Below are 25899 nucleotides of genomic sequence, written 5' to 3' on the forward strand. Positions count from 1 at the left end.
TAATCATAAAAAAATGATTTGCAATAGGTAATGAGTCAGTAAACGTTAATGATCCGATGTTGAACAAATCAATAAGGAAAAGGTCTTTGTGGCAAAGAGAAAATGGAGGACAATGAAGACTGAAAACAAAGATATAAAGGAAGACAAAGCAGATAAAGAAGATGCTAGAAGAAGGCAAGCATCATACAGTTGTACAGAGATATGCAGAAAGACAGAAGCAGAAAAAAACAAAGTGGTTGAACAAGTAAAGAACAGGAAAGGTAGGAGAAAACTAATGATGCTTGCAAGGCATGGGAAGGAGATAAAGAAGTTTAACATGAACTCAGGCCTAGAAGAAAGCTAGATATCTAGATGTATCAAAGTGATAACAAACAATCATAAGAAAACAATGAAATATTGAGAGCTGTAGGAAATAAGAGAATAAAAATAATGCAGAAACACAGTGCGGATTTAAAAGATTTTTTACGTCTTCCTCCTTATTAAGCATCATCATTAACAGAAACAGCATTTTATTTATAGTATCAACATACTGCAGCTGTAAGATCTCCAATGCTACAGCAGCAGCAGCAAATACAGGTAGATTTGAAAGCTTCTGCAGATTAGTGAAAGGTAAAGCCACAATCAGCCACTGCTTTCTCACATTTCAAATTATGCCAATTGCTTGGACTTTGGTAATTCAGTGCTCCTCCACTGAGAGCTTTTTGAGTATCTCCAGCACCTTCATTAGACGCATGTGCAGAGGAGGCAACAAAAGAGTCAATGAGAAGCCTCTTATGGCAATGGTTTATCAGGAGGAGAAAAGGAAAACAGAGCACTAGGAAACCCTCATTTGTGGTTCACTCCTGAAAATAATAGGATGGACACTATAAATTAAAAAATTAATAATAATAATGAAAGTGAGTTATGGCTAGTACAGGGAAGAGAAAAGCATAGAAAGGGGGGCAGAAAAAGTTTGAATAATGGGAATAAGGCATGAATGTAGAAAATAGATACCATATGTAAATGAGCCTTTTGAAATGAGAACTGGGAATAAGATAAATGCTGCCATGCACTGATGTCAGTTTTGACAGTAATAGTGATTAGCGTGAGTTGATAACTGACGACAGCCAGAACAGAAACTGTCTGCACCAAAGTCCTGTGACACTATTACTTAACTCAATTAGTTCAAATTACAGACATGTAGCTGAATAAGCAATATTATGAACTGTGATTCACATAAGCATTTTACTCTGGGAAGGTATTTCAGAATCTACTAACTAGAAGCTAATAGCCAGCAGGAGCACATGCACAATTTATGATTTTCATTTAAGGAGGACTACATACCACAGAATAACTACTTTAAAATGATAGGTCTGTTTTAACACCTTTCTGGATACTGACGAGAAAAATCTGTGTTAAAGCAAAATCATTTTTCCAAGCTGTATACAGTATTAATTTTGACTAAAGTAGATGCAGCATCATTTACACAGATAATCCCTTATATCAGAGCAGTGTTGTTAGCTTTACATCAAACATCAACAGAACTGTAGATCACAAAAGTGCTATCATAGCCTGAACAATATTTCTAGGCGTGTGGTTTCATTAACCACTCACATTGGCTACTAGGTTTCCTACTGAATTAATTCAAGAGGTTTTGGTTTTTGTTTTTGTTTTTGTTTGGCTTGGCTTGGCTTGGCTTGGTTTGGTTATTGTTTGTTTTTTTTTTTTTTTTTTGACTTACACAGCCTCTGCCTAGAGCAGAGTCAGGTAAATCAGATCTAGCAGTGAAAACAATACGTCAGTGAAAGCTTTCTCTGAAAGAAGACTTACTCCACAAGAAAAAAGAGATTAGACCCCCTACTCGGTAACAAGCTCAGTTAGCTTGGTGTGCTGCATGGTATGTTCACAAGCAATACCAAATACCCATCATCTTTCCTAAATGGCATGACTGTTTCTTCTGACCACAAAATCTATCATGTATATCCAAAGATGCCATCACTTCTACAGTGATCGAGAAGCACACGCTCTTCTCATTTTCCCTTCGAGTTCTTCTTTCTGCATTCCCAGGTTTTGGGGAATTTTGGATGGGGGAGATGGAGTGTGCTGGCTTGTGGCATTGGTTGTGTTTTTTGCCTAGAGGCTTTTTCAACTTGATTATTTCTTTGATTTACCCTTCTCCTCGATTATTTTGCAAGCTCTCTCTCACAGAGCCCTTTAAGCATGCCAGGCGTAAGAAGATAATTTAAGGTTTAATAATGTAATGGAGTCCACTTTAAGCTTGCACAAACAGATCTGTTAACCAATACACAATGCTGAATCAGTTTGTCCTCAGAGCATTTGCCAGATGCAGAACATCCACCTATGACCACACTGATCAGAGTGATTTACAGTACAACCTGCTACTTCGGCAAGTCCAAATAGATGGCATTAGAGCACGTAGTGTTTTCTGCAGCCTACATATTTGGTTTGCTCTCACTCTTGTGCTTGGAAATGTAGTTTCTGCTTTAAATAAATACCTGAAATGATGCCAGCATAACATTTTTTGTTTTCAAGGCTGAAGGAACAATATTGTTTAAAAAAAAATAATCAACACACACACACACACAAATACTGATGTCACAGGTGTGCTTCTCATTTAACAGCATCTCTCCTAGGTCTCTTTTCCTAGCAATTGCAGATGATGTGGCATTATTCCATTTTGAAGTACCTGCTCAGAAAGTGCTCTCAGTGTAGCCTCTCTGTCTTGCTATCAGTTTAGCAACAAAGACCAGGTGAACAATGCCTGGAAATGCTTTGTGGAATATGACAAAATATGTAGTTCAAACTGAGGTTCAAGTCAGGAAAATTTCTGGAGCTGGACATATAAATATATGTAATGATACAGGTCCAAACTACTGCTAATTTCCATTATCAAGAAATAGCTGTCAAAGCATAGAAAACAGGAAGTTTAGGCCTGCATCTAAATTGCTACCCTGAGATCTCTTTGCTGTTATACGAGCTGGTATCTGGAATATTTAGGTGTCCAGTGCTTGATTCACTTCTGTATTTACCAATCCTCAGGTGCCTGGGTTTCCTTCACAGCACAATCCCAGCAGACAATGTCCATCACAATCCCAGTCCACAATGACCAGACATGGACTCCCAGCAACAAATGTGTGTGTGAGCAACTTTATTTCCAGACACTGGGTTTTACTTTTGTCCCCAGCAGAGCTCATTGCAGTCCATGTGCACCTGCTGGGTTGCCTTGGTTTTGAGCAGCCCTCAAAAGCTTTTGGTTATTAAATTGGAGCTAGAGACTGCCTATTCATGAAGATGGAGATCCCAGGCCAATCTGTTCCCAGACCAAGGATTTCTGACCCCCACGCGTCACCTCCCAGGAGACTGACATTGACGTTAAAGTGCTCTAAACGGGGGGCTCTGTCAGGAGGACACCCTCTGCCCTTCAGCGGTACATCACTGCTGGGAAACCTGCGCTGCTCTGCAGAAAAGGATGCGGGATCTCTGCAAAGAGCTCTGCTCACAGCCCACTGCAACGAACCTGGGAAGGGAGGGAGGGAGGAGGTCTGGGGTACGAGCTGCTACGATCCACTGCTCCAGTGGCTCCAAAAACTCAGAAGAGCTCATGCATTTTTCAGTGTTGACTACCCTTGTTCAGCAGGTGATGAATTACAGATCCTTTTGCAGCTATGACACTTTCTCTAATTGCATTTCTTCAAATTAGCTCAGAGCTCTGAGAAACTATGGCATGCAGTGAGACAACCCGGTGGGACTGTGGGATTTTCCTGCCCTTGTAATATTGCATAGATAAAAGCTCTTTTGTGCCATGTATATGAGCAGATAGCCAGACCCTCACCTAAAGGCCGTCAGAGTAGATCGACTCACTTCAGAGTAAATGCTTCTTTACATCAGCTGAGGATCTGGCCTGAAGGATTATTAAATTATGTATTTCAGTTTTATAAACAACTGTGTCCTGCTGTGATGATGTGCCTGATTCACGGGGCCTGTGTTGCTGCAGAGGGCAGTTGATGGGCAAGCTAACTAGCAGTCAAATCGTTAAAAGACAATTAGACAGAAGGAAGCCAGAAATTCACCTGCAATCTCCCTCTCCATTTTGTGCTTCACCACCCACTGGCGCTTCCTGCAGACAGCCACACGCACACACAAGGACAGTCCCTCCTGGCAGCCTCGCCACACCTTCTCTGGGGCGAGCAGCAGGTGAAAAACAGATTGTCTTTCCTAAAATGGGGCATCGTGTCAGCAGGAAAAAAACAAACCAAACAAAAGACCCGTTGGAAAATAATGTGGTTGTAAGCCAGCACATCAATTCAGACCATTTTTTCATTCGTTTGTTAGATAGTTAGTCCAAGTAAAAAAAACAAAAAACAAAAAAAAAGAGTGATAAGTGAACTAGCAGGATATGGATGGATATTGATGGATTTCTGTTAATTTTTAAAACCAAGGCTTTTATTGCAATTACTGCAATTAGCATGTTCATAGTAGAAACACTAACGCTGTATTTGTAAAGTGAATTAAAACAGTACCTGAATCTGAAAAAATGTCCCATGTCTATTAGGTACTTAAAAATAAAGAATAAAAACCTTCATGTGCAAAAAAAAAAAAAAATTATTTTGGCTGAAGCTACCTGAATTCTGAAGCTACAAGACCGTGGCCTGTAGCACCACAGTACTAACTCTCAAGTCCTTCCCCTCTCTCCCTTGCAATGAGTAATAACAGAAGATGCCCCGAAGACTGCTGGTTTTAGGCACATCTTCATCCAGCTTTTCACTGAATTCTCTTAGGTTCTTATTCTGAATAAGAATGAATTCTTATAGGTGCTCGGTAGCAAAAAGAAGGATTTTGGAACAATGTACCATTTCAACAAATGTACCATTTGCTATAATTTCAAACACAGGTGGTCCTAATTTTTGGCATGCATTAGCTTCTGAAAAGGCTTTGAAGTGCTGCGGTTAATCACCCACGTTTGATAGACTTGTGGTCTGACTCTGCCTGTCTGCTCATGTTTGTGCTCCTTGCCTAAGTGTGATGTCTGTGCTTAGCACCGTATAGGGGATTGCATTAAAAATCGAAGGGATGTCTGCCTATGACTTATTTAGTAGGGCTAGGCAGAACAGGAAGCATGCTGCAGATTGCCTTGGGGTTTACAGGAGTTACCTGCATGGGCGAGGAGCAGCCAGCAGCAGCAAGTTAGGCCACCCCAAGCCAAGGCAGGTCGGTGGCTAGAGGCAGCCCAGGAGCATCGCCAACCCTCCTTTTCTAGCTGCTTTCCCCTCCCAGCCCGAGGAGCGGGAGTTTGCTTCACTTGCCAGGAGCAGCAGTGGGGCAGCTTCCAGCTTTGGGCTGCCCCGAGACACACCTGCAGACACTGGCGGAGGGTCTTGTGTCTTCGGCCAGCCAGTCACACTCCAAAAGCACAGGCAAATGGTGGATGCCCTGCATCCTTTGTCCTGCTGCTAGAGCATCCTCTGCCATCCCTGATCTGCACCATCTAAATTCCCCTGCTGCTTCTGCCTTCTGCATTTCCTCGTCCTCCATCCCCCCGCTGTCTTAAACATACATAAGTAACTCAGCAGCATGGATGAAACAATACAGGAGCTGTGAGAGCACAGTGAGAGCAAGGCAGGCAGCGGCCAGTAGCAACAGGAGAGGGAAGACTATAAAAGAGCATAAGCGTGTAGGATGGTACAATTTCCAAATGCGTGCAATTTGTGGGTTCCCCAAGCAAGAAGTTAATATATTTGTGTAATATCCCTTGATGGATTTTTATTTTTTTTTTTTTTCACTTATTACTCTTTACAGTGATGTGGATGATTAGCTTTTAGCTCCTGTGACACCCTGCGGAAATGCATGCTACTGCCCGGTTACGTAGGGTGCAAAGCAGCATCTGCTGCTCCCTGCTTACTTGTTAATTTCTTTTTGGTGCCACCAGTTGTTATATTAAATTTATTCATGAATCTGTGATCCCCGTGTATGTACCTCATAATTCTCAGCATTTTTACAGCTTTATCACAGGCTTCACAGTTGGCTTTTTCTAGGCTGAGGGGCTCTATTAGGTCCTGATACAGAGCCATACCTCTGACCAACCTTATTGCTCTTCTGTGTTGGTTTATTTCCACTGTATGTTTCAGTGGAGAGGACAGACTGCAACAGCAGCAAAGTAATCATGATTGGGGTGAACTGTAATAGCTTATTACTTCCCCTTGGACCCCCTTCCCCCTCTCAGTATTTCCCAGTATTTCTAATGACGAGATCTCTTTCCTAGGCAGTTAACGGTCAGGTCTGAGCCCATTTTTGTGTATACGGAGTTAAAATTGTTTTTTCCCATGTACACTACTATACCTTTATCTACATTCAATTTTGCCAGCCCTTTCATCTGCCAGTCAGAGTCAGAGGTCTGTCTGCACCTTTACACATCTGCTTTCATTTTTCACTACCTTGGGCAAATGAGTATCATCGGCTGGCTTTGTCACCTCAGTGTCCATGCTGTTTTCCAAATGGCTTATGAGCTATCTAGTACAACTCGCTTTTCTTCAGTAGAGTTATGCTAAAAAAGAACTGGATGTGCTGGGTGAAAACCTTCTGCTCTGCTGCCAAAAGAGTTCTGTTAACAACTTCAGTGGGGTGAGGGTTGGACACATTAGGCTTAGGTTTTTCCAGTACTTCCTTTATGTGATTTTTTTTTTTTTTTAAGACAGAAATGAACGTAAACTTCTGTTCTGTCCCCTCCTTTTTTTCTCTTACTCTTGGCTGAAGAGTCTTAAGCAAGCATCGGTTATGTTTACCAGGATGTAACACACTAGGGGACTTTATTCTGATTAACAGACAAACATCTTATCTTGGGCTACTCTGACTTGCACTACATTATTGTCAATAGTTGGCCAAATCTTGTCGTTAAGAAAGCCAAGCCTTCATTTGTTTTAGTTGGTGACAAACACTGGTAAAAGTACTGGAGAATTATTTAGCAGAAATTATTAATTTCAACTATGTAAACATGGTCCTTTCAAGGTTTGAAAATTCCTTCAAATTCTTCTATTTGCAATGGTAATACTTAGCACTAATACAGTGTCTTACATATTTAAAGCACAGTGCAAACACTTACTAATTAATCTTGACACCCTATAGGCAACCTGGAGTTGCAATCCTGATTTTATATATGAGATACTAATTTAGTACCCTGCCTCTGATCAGCTTCGGGGCTCTTTGCAGTTCTCAGAGATAAAAGACAAAGACTCTGACCCTTCCCTTTTTTTTATTATTTTTTAAATTGTTGAAGTATTTTTGTGCTGCCAGGTTGTTCCTTTGTTACTTCATCCTTTTTTTCCCTCCTGGCTGACCATTTCACTTTGCTCCTTCAGCTAACTTCTGTTTCTCTTTCTCACTTTATCAGGAGCTGTAAATAAAGACCGTGTTTGGTCACTTTAGGTGTAGTTTCCTTCTATTTATTTTGACAAGATAGAAAGTATGAAATTATATATGCAATTCAAAGAAGCTGCAATAGCTTCTGCTGTATGGTATGTAAACTTCCGTGGAAATGTTACTTTTTAAGAAACTCAGAAAGTGTATAATGTCCCACTTTGAAATACAGCTGCATGTAGCTGATCACTTAATCTTTCTGTCTTTTTTTTCCCAAGTCTGCCTTTCCTCTTTAGTACCTTTCATTCAGCTGAGTTTCAAAGCTTTATCAGGGAAAGTTTCCCAATCTCACTACCATTTAGGCTAGTACTATCTGTTTTTCACATAACTTTTTGCTCTGTTATGATATAAACTGGCCAAAGTCTACAAGCAGCTCTTCAGTATGCTGGAAGCCCTCTTAATGTGAATAAATTTTCAAGCTGTGATTCTAATGTTCCTTCAGACATATCTAGATTCATACTTTCTGGCAATGAGATGATATGTCTTAGTGTGATGAAGAGGAAGACAAAGTGGGAATAATTAATAATTATTGAAGATGGACTCAGAATCTGCAGAGAAGGGTGTCAAGAAAAACAGATTTAGCGGGGGAACTCATTTATAACGTGATCTATTTCTTTTCCAAATGGAAGAAGACCAACGTCTTAAGTGGTGTTCCATATATCATTCACAGGTAAATAAGATTATTTTGCTAGGAGCAATAAATATTGTATATGCTATCTGACTCACAGAATACACACGTGGGCTTGGATTTCCAGAAGTGATTTCTCAACCAGAGAGGCTGCTTTAGGGTGCATAACCTTAATAATCAAGACCAGTTATTGGACTATCGATGCAGGCTACTTTCATTATCATGCACAGCTTCAGACACCTGATGTGTGAAGGGCATGGATAAGTGTCCAAACACCTCATTGCCCCATCTGTCCTGTCTGTCCAGCATCCCTACTCAAGAATTTGCTTCTCATTTTTCCACAAAACTGAAATATGTATTTATCAAAATTGTCCTTTCCCTGTTATGTAAAACATATCACGTGTTAGACTCTGACACTCAATTTTGCCTATACCTGTGTTTTAAGATGTTTTTTTCTCTCTCTTTTTTTTTTTTTACATTCATTGTATGGTGGACAATGATGGTTGCAGAAACTGAATATTCCTTGTAGTGCTGAAACCGATAGCGGAGAGAGAACCTGATCTGTTGTTCCCGGTCCTTGCTCATCCCAAACTCTGGAAAGTTTGTCTCCCTTTCAGTGCTATTTGACTTGTGGTGTTCAGCATTTGCATCGCAATATGTAAATGAGCCAGTGTGCTGCTCTCAGATGCCCAGCTGCTTCTGATGAAACAAGTATGTTTGCAATGGGTGGCAAATGCAGGAAAAATCACTCTCTTCCTCCTGTGGGTGCTTCACAGACCCAAACATGTGCCTCTTATAGGCACTTCCGTGTTGTGGCTGTTGTGGGATGCAGGGGCTGTCAAGAGGAATGCCAGGCAGAAATGAGACAGACATCTCAATAGCAGTTTGTAAGTAGAAGGCTGGGCTATGACTTGAGGCCTGCTAATGCAGTTAAACCAAGAAAATAACAGAGGTATAAATTAAGTGATACTTACATGTGTAAATGGAGTAGAGATGATTTTTAAATGAGAATTTAAATATCATGGGGAGTCAGGGGCTGAACACCTGGTGATGGACTCCAGTACCTGGACATCTTCCTTTCAAGAAACAGTCCTTGGGCACACTTGCATCCCTTGCCAAGGTCACCTCCATCAGTGCCTTCGCTTTCCGGATCCCATCCCTGTGCATCTGGACAGCATCCCTGTACTCTTCCCAGGCCACACGTCCCTGTTCCCACTGCCTGTGCATTTCTTTCTTGTGCCTCAGTTTGCCCAGCAGGTCTTTGCACAGCCATCCCAGTTTCCTGCCCTCACTTTCTTGTACATGGGAATGGAGAGTTCTTGCTCTCTGAGAAAAGCATCCTTAAAGAGTTGCCAGCTCTGTTCAGCTCTTTTGTCCCTAAGGACAGCGTTCCAGGGGATCTCATCCACTAGGTCTTCAAACAGCTGGAAGTTCTCTCTTCAGAAGTTCAGAGTCCTGACTTCGCTCTTTGCCAGGCCCATATTCCCTGAGATCACAAACTCAGCCAGGACGTGATCACTGCAGACCAGACTGCCTCCGCTCTTAACCTCTTCAATGAGTTTGCACTGGCGAGCACCAGGTCCAGTAACGTTTCTCCTCTGGCTGGTTTGTCTAATACCTCGACCAGGAAGTTATCCTCAATGCACTCAGGGAGTCTCCTGGATTGCTTACAGCCTGCTGTGTGGCTTTTCCAGCAGACACCAGGTGGTTGAAGTACTCCATCAAGATGAGAGCATGATGCTTCCTACAGTTGAGGCAAGAAGTCCTCATCAGCAGGCTCCCCTTGATCAGACAGCCTGGAGAAGACCCCCGCCACAAGGTGTCCTTTGTTGGTCCAGTCCTTAACTTTCACCTACAAGCTCTCTACCTGCCTGTTTCTCAGAGGCATCCCTTTGCAATCTTTCCATTTCTTAACACAGAGAGCAACACCCCTGCTCCTCCTTCCCTGCCTATCTCTTCTGAAAAGCTTGTAGTCCCTGATTCCAGTGCCATGATTCGTCCCACCACGTGTCTGTGATAGTAATTAGATCACATTCCTACTTGCACTGTGACTTCCAACTCCTCCTGCTCGTTTCCCACGCTTTGTGTGTTGGTGTAGAGGCACTTCAGCTGGGCTATCGGGTGTGTCACCTTTTCAGAGGAATCTTTCCTAGTTCCTTTGGGACAATTCACAAGTATTTCCCTGCTGCTTCCTAAAGGGACAATGTTCCCAGGTTCATTTCCATCACTCGGAGGTGCATACCCTTCCCTCACTGAACCTAGTTTAAAGCCCTGCTAAGGAACCCAGCCAGCTTACTGCCCAGAACGCTCTTGCCCCACCTTGTCAGATGTCTCCAGCTGTCCTTCAGCTTTAACATACCTTAACTGCATTCTTGGCTGAATCTGTGTGTGCTTATTTTTCTATATCATTGCTCAAAAACATATACAACCTGATGGAAAAGGGATTGGAAAGCGCTAAAATAAATAAATAAAAAATAAAATAAATAAAATAAAATAAAATAAAATAAAATAAAATAAAAAATAAAATAAAATAAACCAAAACAAAATAAAAATCAGGCCTTTGTTTAAAACAAAGTAAATTCATTCAGTCCAGTGTTGTTAATGTCTCACAAAAGTCAGTTGTGACTTCAGTGGTGAATCATACAATTTGATAAAGCAATAGCTAAAATCAGAAAACCATGTGTGCATTATCTGAATCTGAAAACTAGTTCAACTGTGAGCAAGTTAATGAGTTACTGCCATCCAGAGTTTTTGCTTTTTTTATTTTTTTATTTTTTATCAGATAAATAATTAAAATATCTAAGTACCTTTAAAGTCTGGTCACATACTTAGGAATTTAATATGGGTTCAGAAGAAAAAAATTGTCTTCTAATATTTTGGATTTGTTGAAGCATCATATATAGAGAGTTTTTGATGTTCAGAGGACAGTCAGTGTCCTGCTTGCATGAAGAGACAAACATTTCTTCCTCATAATGTTTTGAAATCTATTCCACATTTTCAGCAAAGACAGGAGCATATTAGTCAAAATGAGTTTAAAACCTTCAACCTATAGTTTTCAACCTGCAACCTAGCAGCTCTCTTTCGCTGCAAGACCAGGGTATTTGATTCCCTCCCACTGACCGTAAGAATTGAAAGCTTGGTCTTGCTTCCTTTGTGTGACTGCAGATCCATGTCAAATTTCAAATCATGCTTCACAGCTGGTACAGCCAAAAGAGAATTTTCATCACAAGACTGAAGGAAAAAATAGTGCTGCAATAAGATCAAAACTTTAAAAGCATCCCTGTGTGGTCTGGACAGAGTAGGCAAGCAATCCCTATCTGATCTGTAGCATTACAGACCATTTTTGCCTGCAAATATTTGCCCACTGACAAGATGTCTCTGTGCTGTTCAGTGTTGTAAACAATTGATAGTTAATATAGAAATTTAATTACCTCTTCTTTATATTTGGGCACCCATGAGAATAAAACATCTACTTGCAGAAGATACTTGCATTCATTAGTGTTACCTTAGTGTTATTGATCATTCTGCCTTCAGTTTTGTCTTATCTTTGATCCAACCTGTCTGGGCTATAACAGGTTGATAAACCTGAATCAAAAGCCCCAGCACACAGTTTTATTTTTCCAGATAAGCTTCTGATAGACTTGAGAGTGAAAAGTTCTTCATCTTCCTTAGCCTTCTGCAAGACTGCATCCCCAAAGACTTGCGTGACATTCACAAATGCAGTATATTCACATATTCAGATGCATTGATAAAGATGGTTAAGTACTGGAAATAATTAAAAATATCTAACTCAATAGTGGCACCATTACCTCTCATTTCCATGGCAGCTTTTAAATGGATACGAATACAGATTGACTGGCTGACAGTGGCAGTGGTCTGTTACTGAAGTATATTGGCAGTCTTGCTCTTGGCACTTGTACACATTATTTGAGTATTTACAATGAAATTACTTTAGCAAAACTGTAATCTGGTTGCTGAAGAGTATAGCAACTTTGGATGACTGTAGACTAATATATTTTCCAAGGTTAACCGTGCGATTTTCATAGTGCACCTGATTACTTTTTGCTTAGCATGGACTTTGTTTAAAAAAACTGTTGTGGTTTAACCTGGCAGGCAGCTAAGCACCGCGCAGCGATTTGCTCCCATATCGCCCTGCCAGTGGGATGGGGGTGGGAACTGGAAAAAAGGTAAAAACCATGGGTTGAGATAAAGACAGTTTGACAGGACAGAAAAGGAAGGGAAAATAATACTAATACTAATACTAATACTAATAATACTAATAAACCAATACATGTATATTGAGATATATGTATACGCACACACACACAAAACAAGTGAAGCACAAAGCAATTGCTCACCACCTGCTAACCAAAGCGCAGCCTGTCCCTGAACAGTGGCATCCTCCCCCAGCTAACTCCCCCCAGTTTTATTGTCCAGCATGACACCACATATTATGGGATATCCCTTTGGCCAGTTCGGGTCAGCAGGCCTGGTTCCGTCACCTCCCAGCTCCTGGAGCATCCCCAGCCTCCTCACTGGCAGGGCAGTGTGAGACGCTGAAAAGTCCTTGGCTTAGTGTAAGCACGACTCTGCAATAACAAAACATCAGTGTGTTATCAACATTATTTTTCTCCTAAATGCAAATCAGGCAGCTGTCAGGTCCACCCCTGAGCCTTCTCTCCTTCGTGCTGACCAAAGGAGGTCCCTCAGCCTGCCCTTGTATGCCGTGTGCCCCGGCCCCTCACTCCCTCATGTGCCCTGGGCTGGGCCCACTCCACACCCATCAGTATCTTTCCTGTCTGGGGGAGACCAGAGGGGGATCCCGGAGTCCAAGTGCAGTCGCAAAAATGACACCAAATCAGAGAGGAAAGTGGTTTTACTGGTTGTTGTTTATTATTATTGTTGTTGCAATGCAAAAATAATTTATTTGTTATGATTATTCTATCATTTTATTGCCCCGTCCTGGGAAGAACTGGAAACCAAGCATCTTGAAGGGTCTTTACGCTGCACTCCTGCGCTGCTTCCTGGCAGGCCTGAAGGCTTCTGCTTCTGCAGAGGAACAGCTCTCTGCGTGCCCGTTTCGAGGGATCTGCTGCTGTTCTCTGTGCACCGCCATGCAGGGCGCAGGTTCGTCTTCAAGCACCTCTTGGCAGCCTTCTCGTCCTGAGACCGAGACAGCCCACGCCAGGCGTGGCCTTCGGAGGGCTTCTCCTGTCGCCCGGTGCAGCAGCCCAGAGGAAGCCGAGTGCGCTCTTGCCCAGCGCTCGGGACTCCGTGCAGAAGGGGCGACACCTCTCTGGGAGAGGTGGGGAGGGGGGACGGGGAGACGGGGACAGGGGGTGGGAGAAGAGGCCATCGTGCAGGCAATCCTGCCAGTTGGTTAAGGGATGGCCTCTTCCCCCTATTTGTGCAGGCGGAGGCAGGGCCGGGAGTATGGAGCGGTCCGGGCGGCTCTGCGATGACGATGTTGTTGTCTCGCTGGTGGGAGCCCTGGCACGATGACGTTGTGCCACATCAGATGGGTTGGAGGTGGATCCACCTCCATCGGCTCTTCGTCATCTGCAGGTGGATCCACCTCCATGGGCTCCACACCAACCGCCACGGCCGCTCCGCTGGCGCTCCTCCGCCTGCACTTCTTGGGTGCGGTGACCCAATTTGCTTTGGTCCCACGAAAGGGTGGGCAGCTTTCAATCAACGCTCTCTTAACACCAACCATGGTTGGATGTCGCTAGAGATGCTAGGATTCCAGCTAGTGGTGTGCCAGGCGCAGGGGCTTTTATAGGCCCCAGAACAAAGGGGGGCGGGCAGATGCCCTGTGACATCGGGAGAATTCCGTGATGGCCGCCATGATGGCGCGCCACGCCCCAGGCCCAACATGGCTGTGTTGGGAGGGGGCTTCTGCGGCCTGAAAGAGGCCCTCGTGTGGAAGGAGGAGGATGGTCAGGGGGGCTGGGGGCCCCTTTCCTGGGGGTGTCTCTCCCGGGCCATTTTGCTTCCCAGAGAGACAGGCTGCCCCTTGGGCACTGTGACTGCCCTCTGCCTCCCCTCCTGTGCTCTGGCCTCCAGCCCCCTCCTCAACCCATGCCTGGCGTTCCTGTGCCACAAGATGGTGGCAACTATGTTTTGGGAGGGGCAGCAGTCCTCCATTACCCCCAACCTGTTACCGCCACGTAACAGGTTGTACAGGGCAGCATAAAGTCCCTTCAAGATGCTTGGTTACCAGCTCTTCCCAGGACGGGGCAATAAAATGATAGAATAATCATAATAAATAAATTATTTTTGCATTGCAACAACAACAAAAAGTAAAACCACTTTCCTCTCTGATTCGGTGTCATTTTGCGACTGCACTTGGGCTCCGGGATCCCCCTCTGGTCTCCCCCAGACAGGAAAGATACTGATGGGTGTGGAGTGGGCCCAGCCCAGGGCACATGAGGGAGTGAGGGGCCGGGGCACACGGCATACAAGGGCAGGCTGAGGGACCTCCTTTGGTCAGCACAAAGGAGAGAAGGCTCAGGGGTGGACCTGACAGCTGCCTGCAGCTGCCTGCTGGGAGGGAGTAGAGAAGATGAAGCCTGCGTCTTCTCTGAGGGGCTCTGTGGCAGAAACGTGAGCAGCACCAGGCCCACACTTGCAGGTGGAGACAGCCCAGCTAGTAATTTTTGAAACAAGTGCACACTTTCCTAAACTTAATATGCTTCATGCTGGAGTTTCCCTTCATTCTCATAGAATCGGAGACACAGAGTATAACAGAGTAAAAAAACGTTCATATGTTAATATTCTTGCCCTGATATCCACACCCACTTCGTGCCTCTACCTACCATGAAACAAGTGAGCAGGCAAGAAAAATAATAAAAAAATAAAAAATATATTATTAAGAACTCTTACAGAATTATTTATATGAAGGCAAAGCAGAGCCAAGTCCTGGTTTTAGTAGAATCAGTAATGTCCACAACAGAAATGCTTTCAAACATTTTACAGTGAAAATCTTTGTCTGTGCAAATGACTTAGTCAAAGCCTACTATTTATGCAAGTTAACTAAACATGACTTCAGTACAAAAAAACTGGGTTTATGTTTCTTTCCCAAAGAATTGTCCTCATATTCTTGCTTCCAGAACGGTTTGTTTCTACAGACAAAGAGGAAAAAAATATCTCATTTCAATGCAATATGTGGTAGGAGACAAATAACACGACAGGTGATGATAAACATATGCAGAGAGAGCAAGTTTGCTTCAGGAGTAAGAAGTAATCCACATATACATTTACTTTTAACTGAACCTGAAATGTCTTAGTTTCAATCACTGAGTCCAAAGATGCTGTCCGCGTGCCAGTTCTGCTTAGAGTGAATGGTTAATGGAAAAACAAAAATCTAGTCCTTTTTTTTTCTTTTCTTAAATAAAGTTAAAAAAAATAACAATTTATGTCTATTATAGCTATTAGAGCGATTCCAGAGAAGGGCCAAGAGGATGATCAGAAGGCTGGAGCACCTCTCCTGTGAAGAAAGGCTGAGGGAGTTGGGGTTGTTCAGCCTGGAGAAGAGAAGGCTCCAGGGAGACCTGATAGCAGCCTTGCAGTACCTAAAGGGGGTCTCCAGGAAAGCCGGGGAGGGACTCTTTGTCAGGGAGTGGAGTGATAGAACAAGAGGAATGGTTTTAAGCTAAAAGAGGGAGATTTAGATTAGATATTAGGAAGAAATTCTTTACTCTGAGGGTGGTGAGGCAGTCCAACAGGTGGCCCAGAGAAGCTGTGGATGCCCCATCAATGGAATTGTTTAAGGCCAGGTTGGACGGGGCTTTGGGCAAAGTGGTCTAGTGGGAGATGTCCCTGCTCATGGCACGGGGTTGGAACTGGATGATCCTTAAGGGTCCCTTCCAACACAAACCATTTTGTGATTCTGTCATCTCATTTATGTATCGTGCTATATAACACACAGAAAAAAACTATTTTTCTTTTTCAAGAGATGAATTCTAAACAAGTTAAATTTTCTGAATCTTTCTGCTGGAGAATAGCATATTCATAATACTTTACCTTACATATTTTCCCAAAAAGAACTTCCTCTTAAAAAAAAAAAGCTACTGCTCTTATTGCAAACTATACGTACAGCAGAACTTGCGTACTTCCTTAATTCAAAATCATTTAAGATTAGCACAATAAATTGTCCTGAACAATACCAGGGTACAGAAGAATTGTCTCATCGTGGTCATTTTTGATGTGATTGATATATACCTCCGCAGCCTTTTACAACGCTGCCGAGACATTTTCTTTTGCGAATCACAAAGAACTTCATAGTAAAGCAACTAAAACTAAGATTACTCCAAAATGAGGTAAAGAAAACAGAAGATGCCCATTTGATAGGCAAGTAATACAAAGCATGATAATATTATACAGTTTATAATGGTAAATTAGTGGCACAGGTTAGAAATCCTGAAATATAGTCTAAATTCCAGTTGACAGCTCTAGAAATAGTTTCTGCCACAGAGCCCCTCAGAGAAGATGCAGGCTTCATCTTCTCTACTCCCTCCCAGCAGGCAGCTGCAGGCAGCTGTCAGGTCCACCCCTGAGCCTTCTCTCCTTCGTGCTGACCAAAGGAGGTCCCTCAGCCTGCCCTTGTATGCCGTGTGCCCCGGCCCCTCACTCCCTCATGTGCCCTGGGCTGGGCCCACTCCACACCCATCAGTATCTTCCCTGTCTGGGGGAGACCAGAGGGGGATGCAGGAGTCCAGGTGCAATCGCAAAAATCTCGCCAGATCAGAGAGGAAAGTGGTTTTACTGGTTGTTGTTCATTATTATTGTTGTTGTTGTTGCAACGTATTTATTTGATTATTCTATCATTTTATTGCCCCGTCCTGGGAAGAGCTGGTAACCAAGCATCTTGAAGGGACTTTATGCTGCACTGTACAACCTGTTACGTGGCGGTAACAGGTTGGGGGTAATGGAGGACTGCTGCCCCTCCCAAAACATAGTTGCCACCATCTTGTGGCACAGGAACGCCAGGCATGGGTTGAGGAGGGGGCTGGAGGCCAGAGCACAGGAGGGGAGGCAGAGGGCAGTCACAGTGCCCAAGGGGCAGCCTGTCTCTCTGGGAAGCAAAATGGCCCGGGAGAGACACCCCCAGGAAAGGGGCCCCCAGCCCCCCTGACCATCCTCCTCCTTCCACACGAGGGCCTCTTTCAGGCCGCAGAAGCCCCCTCCCAACACGGCCATGTTGGGCCTGGGGCGTGGCGCGCCATCATGGCGGCCATCACAGAACTCTCCCGATGTCACAGGGCATCTGCCCGCCCCCCTTTGTTCTGGGGCCTATAAAAGCCCCTGCGCCTGGCACACCACTAGCTGGAATCCTAGGATTTCTAGCAACGTCCAACAATGGTTGGTCTTAAGAGAGCATTTATTGAAAGCTGCCCACCCTTTCGTGGGACCAAAGCGAATTGGGTCACCGCACCCAAGAAGTGCAGGCGGAGGAGCGCCAGTGGAGCGGCCGTGGCGGTTGGTGTGGAGCCCATGGAGGTGGATCCACCTGCAGATGACGAAGAGCCGATGGAGGTGGATCCACCTCCAACCCATCTGATGTGGCACAACGTCATCGTGCCAGGGCTCCCACCAGCGAGACAACAACATCGTCATCGCAGAGCCGCCCGGACCGCTCCATACTCCCGGCCCTGCCTCCGCCTCCACAAATAGGGGGAAGAGGCCATCCCTTAACCAACTGGCAGGACTGCCTGCACGATGGCCTCTTCTCCCACCCCCTGTCCCCGTCTCCCCGTCCCCCCTCCCCACCTCTCCCAGAGAGGTGTCGCCCCTTCTGCACGGAGTCCCGAGCGCTGGGCAAGAGCGCACTCGGCTTCCTCTGGGCTGCTGCACCGGGCGACAGGAGAAGCCCTCCGAAGGCCACGCCTGGCGTGGGGTGTCTCGGTCTCAGGACGAGAAGGCTGCCAAGAGGTGCTTGAAGACGAACCCGCGCCCTGCATGGCGGTGCACAGAGAACAGCAGCAGATCCCTCGAAACGGGCACGCAGACAGCTGTTCCTCTGCAGAAGCAGAAGCCTTCAGGCCTGCCAGGAAGCAGCGCAGGAGTGCAGCGTAAAGACCCTTCAAGATGCTTGGTTTCCAGTTCTTCCCAGGACGGGGCAATAAAATGATAGAATAATCATAATAAATAAATTATTTTTGCATTGCAACAACAATAATAATAAACAACAACCAGTAAAACCACTTTCCTCTCTGATTTGGTGTCATTTTTGCGACTGCACTTGGGCTCCGGGATCCCCCTCTGGTCTCCCCCAGACAGGGAAGATACTGATGGGTGTGGAGTGGGCCCAGCCCAGGGCACATGAGGGAGTGAGGGGCCGGGGCACACGGCATACAAGGGCAGGCTGAGGGACCTCCTTTGGTCAGCACGAAGGAGAGAAGGCTCAGGGGTGGACCTGACAGCTGCCTGCAGCTGCCTGCTGGGAGGGAGTAGAGAAGATGAAGCCTGCGTCTTCTCTGAGGGGCTCTGTGGCAGAAACGTGAGCAGCACCAGGCTCACACTTGCAGGTGGAGACAGCCCAGCTAGTAATTTTTGAAACAAGTGCACACTTTCCTAAACTTAATATGCTTCATTATGGAGTTTCCTTTCATTCTCATAGAATCGGAGACACAGAGTATAACAGAGTAAAAAAACGTTCATATGTTAATATTCTTGCCCTGATATCCACACCCACTTCGTGCCTCTACCTACCATGAAACAAGTGAGCAGGCAAGAAAAATAATAAAAAAATAAAAAATATATTATTAAGAACTCTTACAGAATTATTTATATGAAGGCAAAGCAGAGCCAAGTCCTGGTTTTAGTAGAATCAGTAATGTCCACAACAGAAATGCTTTCAAACATTTTACAGTGAAAATCTTTGTCTGTGCAAATGACTTAGTCAAAGCCTACTATTTATGCAAGTTAACTAAACATGACTTCAGTACAAAAAAACTGGGTTTATGTTTCTTTCCCAAAGAATTGTCCTCATATTCTTGCTTCCAGAACGGTTTGTTTCTACAGACAAAGAGGAAAAAAATATCTCATTTCAATGCAATATGTGGTAGGAGACAAATAACACGACAGGTGATGATACACATATGCAGAGAGAGCAAGTTTGCTTCAGGAGTAAGAAGTAATCCACATATACATTTACTTTTAACTGAACCTGAAATGTCTTAGTTTCAATCACTGAGTCCAAAGATGCTGTCCGCGTGCCAGTTCTGCTTAGAGTGAATGGTTAATGGAAAAACAAAAATCTAGTCCTTTTTTTTTCTTTTCTTAAATAAAGTTAAAAAAAATAACAATTTATGTCTATTATAGCTATTAGAGCGATTCCAGAGAAGGGCCAAGAGGATGATCAGAAGGCTGGAGCACCTCTCCTGTGAAGAAAGGCTGAGGGAGTTGGGGTTGTTCAGCCTGGAGAAGAGAAGGCTCCAGGGAGACCTGATAGCAGCCTTGCAGTACCTAAAGGGGGTCTCCAGGAAAGCTGGGGAGGGACTCTTTGTCAGGGAGTGGAGTGACAGAACAAGAGGAATGGTTTTAAGCTAAAAGAGGGAGATTTAGATTAGATATTAGGAAGAAATTCTTTACTCTGAGGGTGGTGAGGCAGTCCAACAGGTGGCCCAGAGAAGCTGTGGAAGCCCCATCAATGGAATTGTTTAAGGCCAGGCTGGACGGGGCTTTGGGCAAAGTGGTCTAGTGGGAGGTGTCCCTGCTCATGGCACGGGGTTGGAACTGGATGATCCTTAAGGGTCCCTTCCAACACAAACCATTTTGTGATTCTGTCATCTCATTTATGTACCATGCTATAAAACACACAGAAAAAAAAACTATTTTTCCTTTTCAAGAGATGAATTCTAAACAAGTTAAATTTTCTGAATCTTTCTGCTGGAGAATAGCTTATTCATAATACTTTACCTTACATATTTTCCCAAAAAGAACTTCCTCTTAAAAAAAAAAGTTACTGCTCTTATTGCAAACTATACGTACAGCAGAACTTGCGTACTTCCTTAATTCAAAATCATTTAAGATTAGCACAATAAATTGTCCTGAACAATACCAGGGTACAGAAGAATTGTCTCATCGTGGTCATTTTTGATGTGATTGATATATACCTCCGCAGCTTTTTACAATGCTGCCGAGACATTTTCTTTTGTGAATCACAAAGAACTTCATAGTAAAACAACTAAAACTAAGATTACTCCAAAATGAGGTAAAGAAAACAGAAGATGCCCATTTGATAGGCAAGTAATACAAAGCATGATAATATTATACAGTTTATAATGGTAAATTAGTGGCACAGGTTAGAAATCCTGAAATATAGTCTAAATTCCAGTTGACAGCTCTAGAAATAGTTTCTGCCACAGAGCCCCTCAGAGAAGACGCAGGCTTCATCTTCTCTACTCCCTCCCAGCAGGCAGCTGCAGGCAGCTGTCAGGTCCACCCCTGAGCCTTCTCTCCTTCGTGCTGACCAAAGGAGGTCCCTCAGCCTGCCCTTGTATGCCATGTTCCCCTCACTCTGCTCTGCTTCCATTGCTGTAACCACCCTCACGGGGCATTTTGCCACCATCCATGAGTCAGTACAGAGACAGAGAATGGGCAACTTGTCTCATTCAGCAACATCTAAAGCCAGCTGGATGGCTTTCACTTCTGCAAACTGGCTCAACTCACCTTCTCCTTCAACAGCTTCTGTAACATATTTTGTAGGGCTCCATACAGCAACTTTCCCCTTCTGATGCTTTCCAAGAATACAGCAGGAGCCATGAGTGAACAGGGCCATTGCTTGTCATTTTTTGGTAATTTGTTATGCAGTGGAGCCTCTTCAGCACACTATCACCTCCTCCTCTGGTGATAGCACAAAATCAGTGATAGCCCAAAATCTTTGTCCTCTGGCCAATTCATGATCACTTCCAAGATTCTTGGGTGACTGGGATTTCCTATTCAAGCCTGTTGTGTGATCAGTGCGACCCACAAAACAAATCAACCAACCAACCAACCAAAACAGGTAGTTCTGTGACAAGCTCCTGTTTGTTTCCAGAGAGACAGAGTGGTCTCCAAAGAAAAAGAAATAATGGCCTCACAAAAACTGCAGGTACATTACATGACCCACACAGATTCTTTAGTTTATTTATTCTCATTTAAAAAATTAAAAAAAAAGTAAAAAAGTGATATTAGAACTGTAGCTATAGAAGTAATCTAAGTTTCACTTCAGTGAAAAAATTTGAAATCCAAAAATTTGCATGAGTCCTATAAATTACATTAGATCTCTCTGTTATGTTTATTGGTAACTCTGCAAAGCATACACAGGGAGGGTACACATTTTATGTATACGGCTCAACATTTATCATAACTTTAGTCTCCTGATATAATGTTCCGTATTTTTCCATGAAAACTAGATTTTATTTTTAATTTTTTCCGTGCATTATTTTTTTGTCTCTTTTTTGTCTTTTTCTCACTAATGCAGTTGACATTTTCCAGAAGTCTTCCCACCATCCTTGACAGTGAAGGGTCTTTTCTTTGCCAGGTTTTTGGCTGCAGCACAATGGTGCAGTCTCGGTGAAGGTGGTGTGAGCATGGCCTTTGATGACATTCTGCCCCCCTGGCCTTCCTGTGGGGAGTACAGCTTGCAGGGTGGCTGGGACTGTAAACAGCAGCTCGGAAACAAAACCTCTAATTTAAGATATTAATGCATTTTCCAGTGCAGAAATACTTCTGTTATTATTTTGCTTTAAATATGTGAAGATAAAAGGTCTTTTCCAGCAGTGGTTTGTGTGTAACGTGCTTGACAAGGGTTAGGCTACTCCAGGGAGCTATTTCATGCGCTCTGCGCGTTACAGGAGCTATCAGCCTTCAGATTATGCACTATGGACTATTATACTTGCAGCTATTATACTTGTGTCATTTACATTTATTTTCACTATTCCTATCTGACAATTTTACTCACATCCCTTTATATACAAATTTACATGTGCATATGTAGATATGAAAAGACAGTCTTGACTTCATAGTTTAGAAATAACTAATTCGCAGACACAGAGACGCATTTGGGAAAAAAAAAAATACTTATAGCAAGCAATGTTTGTTTTGCTGAAACACTCCAAGGGCTGGTTTAAACGTAAATGTTCTCCTAAAATGAGAGACAGAGTTTCTGAAGTTTATATAAACAATGCTGTAGCAACAACCAGTAATAGTTACCTGGCACCTGTTGTAAAATGTAATCCATATATTGCTTATAATCCATAACATGTTTTATGATCTTGTGAATATTTCTTAAAAGGTTGAAAAATAAACTGCCTATTGGACATTTCTGCATTCTGACTGATAAGATTTCTAGCACATAGAAGAGATTCTTCTGCAGCCCCTTTGTAGACTTCCTTCAGGAATGCTCTGTCCCAGACATGTGCTGCTGCTCTTGGAGAGTGTCCATGTCCTGCCCTTGGGCTATGTGAGACTGCCAGCAGGAACAAGGCTCTTAGCTGCAGGAACTGCTCCTTTCTGCATCAGCATCTGACTTTGTGGCTGGCACCTTCTTTTTATAGAATAGTCAATATGTACAGAGAAAGCATTAAAAAGGCAAATAAATCACAGTCTGTGTCATTTTCACCCTGGTTTCTTCAGGCCTTTGAAGTGCTGGATATCCCCACTCTACTTTTGATCTACACCTCTTCCTCCCTGGTGAGCTGACACTGCCTCCTTAGAAGAAGATGCCCAGCTATACTCACCTATAAACAATATGTAACAGCATAACTGCAGAATTTCTCAACAGATCTCCTTGCCCCTGCTTAGCTGTTGAGGAATCATCATGCCCCAAGTAGCTGTGCAAGCATACAGATGGGTTTTAGTTATAGAACCAATTAACAATTATATGTATGTATGCATTTCCATTTTATAATCAATGCCATTTGGATGATTGCCTGTTTGCATATCGTATCTTTGCAGTAAGGAGGAAGAAAGGGGATAGGAGAAGAGAACATGGGACTCAAGGGCCCTGTATATTGAATATTGCACTAATTGCTAGCAAAGTAACATTACTAAGTGGTGGGTTCTCTAGCACGCCTGGTTTTGCCATCTGTAGCTTCTTAATGTATTTATTTATTCTAATTTTTTAAACTTGAAAATTCTTATCGGTCACTTACAATAAGTACACCTGCAGTCAGAATACTAGATGTTGTGAGTTTATTTAATCTTTTTTTTTTTCTGTATGGAGTTTATCTGCTTGAAGCATGTTTTCATATTTTTCCAGCTGCAAAATCAATACAAGTATAGGAGAGCAAGCTGTATCCCTTTGTCTAGTGCATAATAGAGCTGGCTGTAGGACAGCAGTCCCTTTTCACAGTAGCATTTGAGATATTTAAACTTGTTTTCTTGTTTTTTAAACTAAAATTGCTTTCAAAGTTTTACAGAAAAAAATAAAAAGAATTGCTTTAAAGGTCAGTTTGTATGTTTTCCTAACAGTTATGAAAGTTATAGAAGAAAAAAAAGAAAGTAAGTCAGGCCACGATTGATTTACTTTGCAATACTTTGCCAGTGGTAAGCAACTTTCCTCAGATCACAGTCTGCAGTTCATACAATATATTTTATACCTCAAAGGTCTGTAAGGAACCAAACAGATTTAACCTGTAAACCTGTTCTATGACATGCTATTTGATTTCCTCCGACGAATTTCAACTAATTTCTCACAAAGTAATCAAAAGAAACTCTTACAATTTTCAGTGTTGATACAATATCCAGTCACACCACACATTTCTTTTGAAAGATGCTAGTTTTTCAAAAATACCAAAACTAAAAGCAAAAAACACTGGGCTAGGAGATGTAATGGACTAACATCTGAGTAGGAAGGGATTTTAGCCATTTAATTTCACCTTTTTCACTTTCCTGTGATTTATTCTTCCTTAAATGGATATATTCTCAAATATGACCACTTGTCCTCTTGAAGACAGAATGGTTCAGGCATTTTAAAATCTTGATTATAGATGTTCAAAGAACTTTTTAGTTGGCAAGAAAGGAGTAACTACAACCTATCACCTCTCACCTAAGCCATTTTTCCATTGGAAACGGTGAATTTTTGGTAAAAACTTGTAGAGCAGCAGGATATTTATTTCTCTCCTGCTTCCTGCTGTCATCTTCTGTTGCGTTGGCCTTCATGCTTGCTGTCACAGTACTGTGAAGGGAAGTTTACTATGAAACATGCAGGCAACCCCCTTGCAATCACCATTGCTGACATGCAATTTGTGAGCTCCAACCAAGATCTGTGGCTCTGGCACAGCTGCACAGACCTGAATTTGGTACATCCACTGAGCGTCTCAAAAGAGTCCAAAATTTGTGCAACGTGTTGATGTACTTTTAATTCTATGTTGTGTGAATTTGTGAGGTCAATGAAGTAATGCTTTCCAAATGAAGAAAGTAAGAGAATGGTTGGCTCCTGGGAGTGGAGGAGGACAGATGATAGCTGGCTGTACAGGGCTGTGCAGCCAAAATATCTTCTCCTACAGGTCATTGAAAATATCTCAATATCTCAATCAGAAATCATCATCAGTGATTGCTGATGGACTTTCTTGATGTCATGAATTTATTCTGAATTCAATGACACACTGAGACGTTCCTGGCGCAAAAACATGAAAATTGTTCTCTTGACTCGCCACAAGTGATGCATTTGCAGTAGCTGCATAGTGACAGTAATACTGAACAAAAGGCAAGTCCCCACTGAGCTGCTGCTTCTCCTTGTCTTCGCACCTCTGCAAAGCAGAGACTAGCACAAGCAAAATCCATCAGCATATATTATCTACAGTAATGAAAGACCTTAGCCTTGTATGTTTAATTAAAAAAAAAAAAAAAACACAAAAAAACTCTCTGTTTTCTTCCTCAGCAGTGCTGCAGGCTGTAGGTGAGAGCCTTCAAGTGTTCTACATTTTTTAGATGATGAGCCTTCATGGGTTTGGTGCTGCTGAATGTAGACAGGAAATCTGGATTTCTTTTTACCAATTATGTTCTTAACGACCTATTGGAAAAGCATATATAGAAATATGGCTAAACACATTGATATCAGATTTTTTTTTTTCTCAGAAAAAAGCACAGGCAGTGGAGTGCCTTCTTATAGGAGAATTTAAGGGCTTTCTTCTTAAAAAAAAAAAAAAATTGTGGGGGATATATGTATGTAATGTTATTATATATCAATTCTAGCTAAAGATCAAGATAAAATGATTCACAGTTTTATAGCCTGCCATAAGCAGAAGACAAGCTTGATGTGCTTGAAGTAGTTTGTGTTGCTAAGGATATATTGTATGGTTGTAGTCCAACTGAGCAATGATCAAGGAATGAATAACTGAAGCCATGTTATTATTCATCAGATAGGAGTCCCTTGCCAACCAGAGATAGAAATCATAATTCACAAAGGTTGCCATGTGAGAATTTAGCTTCAGGAATCTAAATAGACACAAACTGAATTAATAAGTGGCTGATATTTACGGTCGATGAAGAGAGACCTTGAATCCAAATTCATGGAAATATTTTCTTATGCCCAGCAGAAAAATCTTTCCCTTATCTGGGGTCAGTTTTATCTGCTGTCCATTGTCCATCTTTCAGCTCAGTTGTGATGATTATGTAGTTGAAGTTTCATAGTGAAAAATAATGCAAATTTCATGTCTATAGAAATAGCTGAGATTAAAGCAGTCAAATGAAAAACCTAATTTAAACTTTAAACGTGTTCTATGGCTTGCCATTAGACACTAAATCAATGCCCTTAGGCGTTGTTAGTCTCTGAATCCTTTGCAGTTGGGAGAGAGGAGTAAGGAAGTTACCTCCACAAAGTAATTGAGAACTCAGGTAAGGCAAATTGCCATCTAGGTTTCTGCCTCTCC

The sequence above is a fragment of the Anser cygnoides genome, chromosome 4 (genome assembly GCF_040182565.1).
Source record: "Anser cygnoides isolate HZ-2024a breed goose chromosome 4, Taihu_goose_T2T_genome, whole genome shotgun sequence".
Taxonomy (NCBI): Eukaryota; Metazoa; Chordata; class Aves; order Anseriformes; family Anatidae; genus Anser; species Anser cygnoides.